The following is a 12,201-nucleotide window of genomic DNA, read 5'->3' as shown; positions in this document are numbered from 1 at the left end:
GCTAGTGTGATCAGAGGCTGTTAGGGCAGCTGGTTAGAGAGCTTTGTAGAGAGGTTATGGTGGGAAAACACAGTTACTGTTTGGCCAACCTTGGCTAACTTCTTGCAAATACCTATTTTCCCAAGGGGAGTGTACGAAAGAGAATGGAAGAATTATTTCTTCACTTAACTTTTAATCTATAGAGTGAGCTGCAAAAACTACTCACAATCCTTGTCCAGCTGCTAGTAGGTTGGTGGCATAACATTTTGTAGGGGTTAGTGACTTTTTCAAGATAAATCATTGTGCTGGTTTAAAAGGAAAATCATCGTGCTGGTTTAAAAGGATGTATGCCCCCTAGAAAAGCCATGTTTTAATCAAAATCCCACTTCATAAATGTAGAATAATCCCTATTCAATATTGTATGTTTGAAACTGTAATCAGATCGTCTCCCTGGATGATGTGATATAGCTAAGAGTGGTTGTTAAACTGGATTAGGTGATGACATGTCTCCACCCATTTGAGTGGGTCTTGATAAGTTTCTGGAGTCCTATAAAGGAGGAAACATTTTGGAGAAAGAGAGAGATTCAGAGAGAGCAGAGCAGAATGACATAGCCATTAGAAACAGAGTCCACCACCAGCGACCTTTGGAGATGAAGAAGGAAAATGCCTCCCCGGGAGCTTCATGAAATAGGAAGCCAGGAGAAGAAGCTAGCAGATGACGCTGTGTTTGCCATGTGTCCTTCCAGATGAGAGAGGAACCCTGACCGTGTTCACCATGTTCCTTTCCAGATGGGAGAAAATCCCTGACTGTGTTCGCCATGTGACTTTTCACTTGAGAGAGAAACCCTGAACTTCATCAGCCTTCTTGAACCAAGGCATCTTTTCCTGGATGCCTTTGATTGGACATTTCTATGTTTTAATTGGAACATTTTCTCGGCCTTAGAACTGTAAACTAGCAACTTATTAAATTCCCCTTTTTAAAAGTCATTCCATTTCTGGTATATTGCATTCCAGCAGCTAGCAAACTAGAACTTTTAGAATCTTTTAGAATATGAGGACTTCAGTTAAACAAATCTCCTCTGTCTCTATGGGCAAGTGTAAGTTCAATTCATTCTTGGAAAGAAAACACAGGAATGTGTTTATAACATCTCATATATCTTAGATCAGAGAATTTCCTTTGACATGGCATAATTTTTCTAACCCCTGCCAATTTCTAAGTGGTAGATTTTCTTCCAACATATGATATGAACTGGTGAAGGATTGCTGAACAAAGCGGACATTAACTTAATTGGATAAATATATTGATTATGACTACTGTTTTTCTCCTGTCAATACAGTTGTATCAGACTTCTCTTTTGTCATACTTAAACAACAAACCTGGAACTCAACTATAAAGAAGTTACAAAGAAGCATGAAGGATACCTTGAATATCTGATGGAATGGAATTAGGCCAGTTGAGATCAGCAACAGATGTGTTGGAGAAATAATGTCAGAATACCTGCCTCCTCTCCTCTCCTTGTCAGGCAAATATCTGGCAATGCCATGATGCTTGGAGAATGTCAGCTCGGATAGTCATACACCACTACTGCCTTGTTCCATCTTTTCTATTTCCCTTCAAAAAGGACTGCTTCTTAGAACCCAATGAAACCTGTCACATTCTGATGGGCTATGTATGACTGAGATGGTGTGGGAAAGAAGACAGGCAGAACAGGTCTGATTGCCACCTTGGCTCAGCTACACAGAGAAGTATGCTTTGGATGAAAAAGAATTACTATGGTAGCAAATATAGATTATAAAATTGCCATATAAGAATGAACACCACTGAATGGTATACTTTAAAGTGGTTAAAATGAGAAATTTTATGTGGTATATGTTACCGTAATAACTTTTTAAATAGTCATTTTAACCATTATTATGTGTACAGTTCAGTAGTGTTAATTTCATTCATAATGTTGCATAACCATCACCACCACCCATTGTGAAACTTTTCCATTACCCCAAAGAGAAACTATGTACCTATTAAGCAATAATTCTCCATTCCCTCTCCTCCCACCCCCATTCATGATAAACTGTAATCTGTTTTCTGTCTCTATGAATTTGTCCATTCTAGATATTTCTTATACAACATCTAGATATTTCTTATACAACACCTGTCCTTTGGGTCTGGCTTTTTTTATTTAGCATAATGTCTTCACAGTTCATGCATGTTGTACATTCTGTGGATTTTACTTACCATGAAGTCAATTATTTCATCTTGAAATTGATCACATCAGCAAATAGACCATGAGCAGAAGGAAGCAATGGGCTTCATTCTTTCTCTCTTTTACCTGGAATGCCCTTCGCTCACCTGATTCATTTTTTTCTTTCAATGATTTTTGTATTGAGATATAATCATCCAAAGCATACAATCAGTGGTATACAGTATCATTGTATATACAACTGTGCATTTATCATTACATTTGATTTTTTAAAATTTTAATTACTCCCAAAACAATAAATATAAGAATCAAAATAAAAGGAAAAAAATTCCAAAACATCTCTTAGCCCCCATGCCCTCCTATTGTTTATTTGTTTATTTTCTGCATTTATTCTCTTACTCATTTGTCCATACCTTGAATAAAGGGAATGTCAGTCACAAGGTTTTCACATTCACACATTCACACCTTAAAAGCTCTGTAGTTATTCAATAATCTTAAAGAATCAAGGCTATAAGTTTGCAGTTCAACAGTTTCAGGTTTTTCCCTCTAGCTACTCTGTGCCAGTTTGAAATTATTATGTACCCCAGAAAAGCCATATTTTAATCCTGATCCAATCTTGTAGGGGAAGCCACTTCTTTTTAACACAGATTCAATACCATAAGGTGGAAACTTCTGATTAGATTATCTGCAAGGAAATGTGATGCGCCCAATTTTGGGTGTGACATTTTGATTAGATGGAGATGTGACTCCGGTCATTCAAGGTGGGTCTTTTTTTTTTTTTTCTTTTCCCTGCTGTTCTTTTTTTTTAAATACCAAAAAACACCAAACAAATGCAAACATTCCTATTTTGATCATCCCCTTCTACATATATAATCAGTAATTCACAATATCATCACATAGTTACATATTCATCATCATGATCATTTCTTGGAACATTTGCATCTATTCAGAAAAAAGAAATAAAAAGAAAACAGAAAAAAAATTTACACATACCATACCCCTTACCCCTCCCTTTCACTGATTATTAGCATTTCAATCTAAATTTATTTTAACATTTGTTCCCCCTATTATTTATTTTTACTCTATATGTTCTACTCATCTGTTGACAAGGTAGATAAAAGGAGCATCAGACACAAGGTTTTCACAATCACAGAGTCACACTATGAAAACTATATCATTATACAATCATCTTCAAGAAACATGGCTACTGGAACACAGCTGTACATTTTCAGGCAGTTCCCTCCAGCATCTCCATTACATCTTGAATAACAAGGTGATATCTACTTAATGCATAAGAATAACCTCCAGGATAACCTCTCGACTCTGTTTGGAATCTCTCAGCCATTGACACTTTGTCTCTTCCTCCTTTTGGTCAAAAAGATTTTCTCAATCCCTTGATGCTGAGTTTCAGCTCAGTCTAGGATTTCTGTCTCATGTTGCCAGGAAGGTCCACACCCCTGTCGAAGTGGGTCTTGATTAGTCTACTGGAGTCCTTTAAAAGGGGAAACATCTCAAAGAAGCCTCAGATTCAGAAGCAGACACAGACATTTGGAAATGTAGATGCAGACACTTGGAGAACAGTTGCTTCAGATTTGATGAGCTAACACAAGACCCAGACATTGGAAGCTCAGGGCCCAGCAGACATTGTCATGTGCCTTCCCATGAGATGCTAAGCAAGCCAGAACCCAGAGTTGTGTCCTGGAGTTGCTAAATGAAGGCCCATAGGAAACAGAACCTGAAAGCAATGGAGCTCAGGAGCAAGGGACCGGCAGATGCCAGCCATGTGCCTTCCCAGCTGACAGGGGTGTTCCGGACAGCATCAGCTTTTCTTGAGTTAAGGTAAGCTCATATTGGTGCCTTAGTTTGGACATTTTCTCTGCACTAGAACTGTAAACTTGCAATTTATTAAATTCACTTTTAAAACGCTCTTCCATTTCTGGTATATTGTTTTCTGGCAGCATTAGCAAACTAATACATATACCAATACAACAAAAAATTGAAAGGGCATATCTATATACTGACTAAGAATAACCTCCAGAGAGAATTCCTGACTCTATTTGAACTCTGTCAGCCACTGAAACTTTATTTTGTTACATTTCTCTTCCCTCTTCTGGTCCAGAAGGTTTTCTCACTCCTACAATTCTAGGGCCAGGCTCATACCCGGCAGTCATGTCCCACATTGCCAGGGAGATTTACACCCCTGGGAGTCATGTCCCACACGTTGGGGGACAGGGGGCAGTGGATTCACCCTCCAAGTTGGCTTAGAGAGAGAGGCCACGTATGAACAGCAAAAGAGGTTCTCTGGCAGTGACTTTTAGGCATAATCATAAGTAGGCTTAGCTTCTCCTTTGCAGGGATAAGTTTCATAAGGGCAACCCCCAAGTTCAAGGGTTTAGCCTATTGATTTGGCTGCCCCCACTACTTGCAAGTTTATCAGGAATTCCCCAAATGGGGAAGCTGAATATTTCCTCCTGTTTCTCCAGTTCCCCAAGGGGACTTTGGAAATACTTTTTATTGTCTTCCCAGATTACTCTGGGATATATTGGGGCACTACCAACCTGTACAAACCAATAATATTTCATTTCCTAGTCAAGATTCCATGTAAGTAATTTCACCTGATTCTTTTTTTGCTGATCTTGTTCAGAACTAGTACACATCTCAATTGAAATAACCTAATCAAAAGATCCCACTTGCAATATGTCTACACCCACAGGAACAGATTAAAAGAACATGATCTTTTCTGGCTAACATACAGCTTCAACCCATCACAGGTAGTGAATATGGGAATTGTATTTTCTGCATAATCTTTTTTGTAAACTTACAAATCCTCTAATAATAACTTATAAAGAACATTGTATTGCAGATTCACAGAAGGCATGTGCAATGGGTTCTTTTTCCTTTTTAGTTTCTCTCAGTGCCTAGCATCATGTTCTGAGTCTCCATAATCTATTGTAGTCTAGTTGATTAATTCAATCTTGGCAATTACTACTCCCTAGCTGGTTAGGAAGGCTGTCTGTTTGGAGATAGGGATGCCTGTGTTGGTTTGGGCCAAGGAAACATAGGGAGGGAATTACTATAGATTTCTAAGCAAGAGGCTTTTCTGCTTTTAAGAATCAGCCATTGGAAACCAACTTATTTGTTTTGTAAAATGTAAATGAGAAAGCATGTAGCCTTGGTGACTCTTGGCAACCATTTTGCAACCATGAGGGATCCATTTTATGAAGACGTCAGAGAAGAGACTGAGAAAGAATCTGAGATTTTGATATCATCAGATGGTTAAGTCAACCAATTCTGAGGCTGATCCTAACTGTAGAATTCATAGTAGGTGGGCTCTTATATTTCTGTATTATTTAAGCCTGTTTGAGAGGTGTTTTCAGTTACCTGTAGCCTAGCTAATAAATGTTGTCTCTATAATATATTTTTTACTTGCTGGTGACCCATCTCTGGGATCATGGATACAGTGCTTTTCAGAGTCATAACTGGTCACTGATATGCTCCTAATGTTAGTGTGTTAGTGAGGTCCATACTGCCATCTGCTCACTGTAGGTAATTTGGTTAGAGGGCTTTTGTTTGTTCTTCATTCATTCATTTCACAAGCAAATCCTAGTTGAATAGAAAGACCCTGATAAGGAAGTTCGAGGGTGGGCTGAAAAAGGGTGATAAATGATTCCATGTGTTGCCTTGGTGTCTCCAGATACTAAAAAATGTATCTGGAGATACTGTCTGCAGATACTAAAAAATGTTGAAGAGCATTGAAGAAATCCACTGCCCCCTGCCCCCCAACGTGTGGGACATGACTCCCAGGGGTGTAAATCTCCCTGGCAATGTGGGACATGACTGCCGGATATGAGCCTGTCTGCAGATACTAAAAAATGTTGAAGAACATTGAAGAAAACCAGGGCATGTTCCATAGTTAGTGGAGCATCTCCTGACTGCCTTTTCCCTCCTGCTTTTTATGAATTGAATTGTGTCTGCCAAAAGACATGTCCCACTCCCGTGAAAGTGAACTTATTTGTAAATAGAATCTTTGAAGATCATTTCAGTTAAGATGAGGCCAGACTAGATTATGTTGGGACCTAATCAATAGAACTGGTGTCCTCCTAAGCAGAAAAATTTGGACACTGTAAGGGAGAGACATTGAAAAAATGGCATGCAGTGGAGGCAGAGATTGAGCTATGCCACAAGCCAAGGAATATCATGGATTGCCAGCCCACTCAGAACCCAAAAGACTTCAGAGGATGCATACCTTGCTGACACCTTCATTCAGACTTCCAGCCTCCAGAACTGTGAAGCATACATTTCTATTGTTTAAGCCAATGTGTTACAGCCTCCCTGGCAAACTAAAACACTCCTGCTGAGGTCCTTACATACCTTATGCTGGGTCTGCTTGGCTTATAAACTTACAATATCATAAAGAGTTCAACAATGGATCATATTGTACACAGTGATCTACTTTACGAATTTCTTTCCTACAAGCTTCTTTTCTCTCTTACTAATTGTTTTAGTTTGTTAAAGCTGCCAGAATGCAATATACTAGTAATGGAATGGCTTTTAAGAGGAGAATTTACTAAGTTGCAAGTTTACAGTTCAAAGGTTGTGAGAATATCCAAATTGAGTTACCAACAAGAGGTTACCTTCACTCAAGAAAGGCTGATGCCATCCAGAACACCTCTGCCAGTTGGGAAGTCATATGGCTAGTTTCTGCTGTGTCTTTGGCTTTTGGACACTTCTCTCAGTCGGAAAAACATGACAACATCTGCTAGCTTTCTCTACCAGCTTCCCTGGGTGTGTCTTTTTTCTTCAAAGGTCTGTGTCTGCATGGGCTTTCATGACTCTAAAACTTTTCCCAAAATGGTTCCTTCTTAAAGGACTCCAGTAAGCAACCCTACTTTGAATGGGTGGAGACACATCTCAATGTAAATCACCTAACCAAAAGGTGCCACCCACAATTGGGTGGGTCACATCTCCATGAAAACAATAAAAAATATCCCACCCAGCAGTATTGAATGAGGATTAAAGATCATGGCTTTCTGGGGTACACAACAGTTTCAAACTGGCACACCAATATTTAGCACAGTCTCTGACACATAGTTGTTGCATAATAAGTGAAACAAAGTGAAAGAAAAGTTGAAATTTTTTTTCTCCAAGGCAATGCTGTGAATGCTTTGAGGACTGAGACTACACTTTATTTGACATTTAAAGCTCTTGTGTCCAATACATTTTCTGATACAGAAAATCCCCCAAATTGTGAGTTGAAGAAGGGTGTACATATGCAAACTTTGATAGTTAGATAGTATACGGATAGAGAGAGGTGTTTAAAGTTTAGATTAAACAGCAACTGAATGGTACAACATTAGACTCCTTTCTATAATATGGTCTGGAAAATTCATTTTTTTTTTATATTTTAAAGTGAGATATTTGAAAGTACTTTGAAGATGAAAACCATGCATTGGGGGCTCTGAACACTGGGTCCCTTTTCAACCATCATGGCTAATTGAATAAATGAAGGAACTGTTGGGTGTGCGTGGGTGAGAAACCCCCATTTTACCCAAATGCCTCAGGAAAAACATTTTGCAAAATAAATTGAAAAATTTCTTTATTTCTCTACTTAGTTTACTTGGAAACTTGGCCTGTGAATAAATACACTTAATTGTTGGTAGGGATGAGTCATTTCATGAAATTTTAGTTGAGATGACAGGAAGGACATTAGCTCCTTGAAATGTAAAAAGAGTTAAAAGATTGTTTGTCATAACCAAGCAAGTCAAATGAATGGCTTTCGAACCACGTGAACCAGACCTTTGCTAACCACAGCTTATACAAATTATATAAAACTAAGATTTGCCTCCAGTACTGTTGTGAAACATCTGCCACCAAGGTCAGGTTTGACCTCCAGTTTCTGTCCTCATTTTACTTGACCTGGCTAAACAGGAGCAGGCAGTGCAAACCATTCTTCTCTTTTGGCACTCTCTTTTCTCTTAAGGATGTCAGTCTTCCACAAAATTTTCTCTCCCTATCTGGAAATTTCTTCTTAGTCTACTTTTCCCTTTTTATGACCAATAAATACTAGATTCCCCAGGGTTCTGCCTTCAGCCTCCTTCCAGTCTTACTCCTCTGGCTGGCCACATAAGTTCTCCAAGTTTGAACTTTCTCTTCCACACTGACAATATTCAGATCACATCTGCAGCCCAGCTAACCATCCTGAATGTGGGTAATTTATTTAACTGGTTCTTGGCCATCACTACCTGGCTCTTCCATATAAATCTCAAACTCATAAGGTCCAATTACTGATACCAACAGGTCAAGTAACATTTAGATGCCCAGAGCAGCCTTCAGGAGACAGAGATCCGTTTTGCTCAAATGTATTTCGCTAACCTACTGATGCTGGTAGGCATCAAGAGAGAACAAGCAGCATTCTGTCTTCAAACTGACTTGCAGAAAGAAACTTTATGTAAACATTACGGATGAGCCTGTGGTTATATTACAGTGGATAGCCTAATTCCATCCCATTTCACCTTCCTTCATATAACAATCCTAATCCCATAACTAAATTATTAATAAGAGTGGTAGGATTTTTATACTTGGCTTTTCAGGTGTACATAATTTTCTCAGGCATTCTTGACATCTCTTGATTTATAGTGTTACGTTATTCAAATTCCAGAATTCTGTCAAAACTCCCAATTTTCAGGGTACTCACCATGACATGACTTGCCAGAGAACTTCTTCCAATATATATCTCAATATTAGATACTAATTCCCTTACAGTGTAGACTAAAAATCATAAAGATATGGGAAATAGAGGATGATGAAGAAGGACTGAAGACATGGTGAGAAAGAAGAACTTGAATGTGTTTTGATGAAAGCTTAACTCATCTTTCACCTCTCAGGTTAGAAGTAAAGCAAAAGACAGAGCCAGAACTAGATGAGAGGGAAGATTACCAAACTATAAGGAAAGAGAAATTATTAATGATATAATTAAAGAGTATTATGCTAGTTTATTTTATTATCTTATTCTCCTTAATACTTATCTCAGGGTTTTTCCAGGTTTAGAAGTTGAAACAAAGAGCATAGACAAGGAAAGGAATTATTGAATCTTCGGAAATATTTTACTGGTGTTTCCCCCTATAGCATTAACTCTGTTTTAGCTTTTAGGAATTTATTAGCATGTGATCAGTTTCTGCTTCTCTTTCCATGAGATATTTTTTCCAAAGAGTTGGATTTGTTTTTAAAAGAAAACTTACTTCTGCTTCTGGCCAAACCAGAATGATGATGACTAATTTGGTGAGCCTGACAATGTCCCATCTTACTGCTTAGAGAATGTTTCCAGGCTGTGCTACAGGGTGGGGGACCCCAGGTGGATACCAGTCATCCTTCAGGGGGAGGAGATGGAGCAAGAGGTCTGGAAAGGCCAAAGAAGCTAGAGTCCTGGAGAATTGCAGAGGTTCCTGGTCAGATTCAGCCCTGTACAAATCAGCACACTGATGTGAGGAGACTGGCTGAGGCTAGCAAAGAATCAGCCAAAAGGATGAGAGGAAACAATCCTGGGATCTCACAGAGGGCTAGTAATAATGATTATTTTCATTATGCTGAGTGCAAACACTTATAATTCTCAAGGCATTGGGTATCCAGAACTCAGAGGGTTCTACTCAGCAGTGGGAGAAATTAACTCTAGACCACAAACTGTTCTGGTTCTGCCTAACAAAGCTTAAAAGTCCGACTCCAAAGGATCAAGTAGTGGGTAACAGAAGTGTGTTCCAGTACAAAGTTTAAGAATATTTATAGAAATATAAAAAATCCCAGTGCCCAACAAGGTAAAATTCTTGATGTCTGGCATCTAATAAAAAATGGTCAGATGCAAAGAAGCAGGAATATATGCCTCTTAATAAGGAGAGTCACAGATGTTGTGCTACCATCAGCCACATCCATCACAGATGCCTGATTTAGTACACAAGGCAGTGAAATAGTTACTATAACTGTATTCCAAGTATTCAAGAGGCTATAGAAAATATGAAACAGTTAAGCAGAAACACAGAAGATACCTAGATTGGTGCTTGATTAAACAACTGTACACATAAGACTAACCATCCAGGGATAAATTCATCAAGAGAACAATAACAATCAGAAACATTTATGTACCTAATAACGGAGCTTTAAAATACATGAAGCAAGATATAAAAATGACCTAAGTCACATGAAAAGATTCTCATGATCATTAATCATTAGGGAAATGCAAATCAAAACCAAAGTAAGATGCTACTTCACACCCACTAGGATGGCTATCATGAAAGAGAAAATAACAAGGATTGGCGAGAATATGGAGAAATTGCAATGCATTTGCTGGTAGTAATATCAAATTGTGCAGCTGCTTGGAAAAAATTTGGTGGTGTCTCAAAAAGCTTAATAAAATTATCACATGATCCAACAATTCCACTCCTAAGTATAACTCCCTGCTTAATTTCCCAGGCTGCTAAGGAAAATACCACCCAATGGGTTGGCTTAACAACAGGAATTCACTAGCTCACCATTCAGAGCTGAAAGGCTTGCTTCCTTGCAGGGTTGGTAGCATTCTGGCTGTTTGAGTTCCTTGTGTTCCTTGGCTCTCCTGTAACATGTTGTGTTGGTTTGAAACTATCATGTACCCCAGAAAGGCCATGTTTTAATCCTGGTCCAATCTTGTGGGGACAGCTGTTTCTTTGAATCCTGTTTCAACATCACAGGGCAGAAACTTTTGATTAAATTATCCCCACAGTGCTGTGGTGCACCAATTTGTGGGTGTGACCTTTTGATTAGATTGAGATGTGACTCCAACCATTTTAGGTAGGTCTTAATTAGTTTACTAGAGTCTTTAAAAGGGGAAATATTTTGGAGAAACTTCAGATGCAGATGCTTTGGAGAACAGTTTTTTCAGAGCTGACAGAGACAGACATTTGGAAATGCTTGGAGTGCCAGCAGAGAAAGCAGATGCTTAGACACAGGCAGAGCATAGCAGACATTGGATGTGACTTCCCATGAGATACTAAGCAAGCCAGAACCCAGAGTTGCATCCCAGAGGAATTAAGTGATGGCCCACAGATCCTTAGTGAGGAAACCACTGGCAACAGAAGCTGAATGAACCAGGTACAAGGACCAGCATGTGCCAGCCACATGTCTTCCCAGATCAACCTTCCTTGAGCCAAGGTATCTTCCTCTGGATGCCTCAGTTTGGGCATATTTATGGCCTTAGAACTGTAAACTTGTAATTTATTAAATTCCCTTCTTAAAAACTATTCCATTTCTGTTGTATTGAATTCGGTCAGCTTTAGCAAACTAGTACATATGGTGACATCCTCTTCTTTCTCTCCTGGCTTGCTAGTTCCTCTTTATGGATTTCTCCTAAAAAGCCTTCAGTAATAGGATTAAGATCCATCCTGATTCAGTTGACCACAACTTAACTAGAATAACATCTTCAAAAGGTCCTGTTTAGAATGGGTTCATACCCAGGTAATGGAGTAAGATTAAGATCATGTGTTTTTTTTTTTTTTCCCCTGGGGCACACAACTCAATCTGTCACAACTCCAAATAATTGAAAGCAGGGACTCAGATACTTGTATATCAGTGTTCATAGCAGCATACTTACTGGACAAAAAGTAGAAACAACCCAAGTTTCCATCAAGGGGTGATTGGATAAACAAAATGTGGTGTATCCAAGAAATGGAATGTTATTTGGCCACAAAAATGAATGAAGTTCTTATACATGCCACAACACGGATGAGCCTTGAAAATATTGTAGTATGTGAAAAAAGCCAGACATGAAAGGACAAATATTGTCTGATTCCACTTATATGAAATATCTAGAATATTCTAATGTATAGACACAGAGAGTAAATTACAGGTTACCAGGGGCCAGTGGGAGCAAGGAATGGGGAGTTATTACTTAATGGATACATAGTTTCTGTTTGGGGTGATGGAAGAGTTTTGGTAACTATTGCTTGTAGCACAATACATAGTTTGGTAACTATTGATGGTAGCACAACATTGTGAATGCAGT

Source organism: Tamandua tetradactyla, chromosome 6 (genome assembly GCF_023851605.1).
Source record: "Tamandua tetradactyla isolate mTamTet1 chromosome 6, mTamTet1.pri, whole genome shotgun sequence".
Lineage (NCBI taxonomy): Eukaryota > Metazoa > Chordata > Mammalia > Pilosa > Myrmecophagidae > Tamandua > Tamandua tetradactyla.
This window is presented reverse-complemented; position numbering follows the sequence as displayed.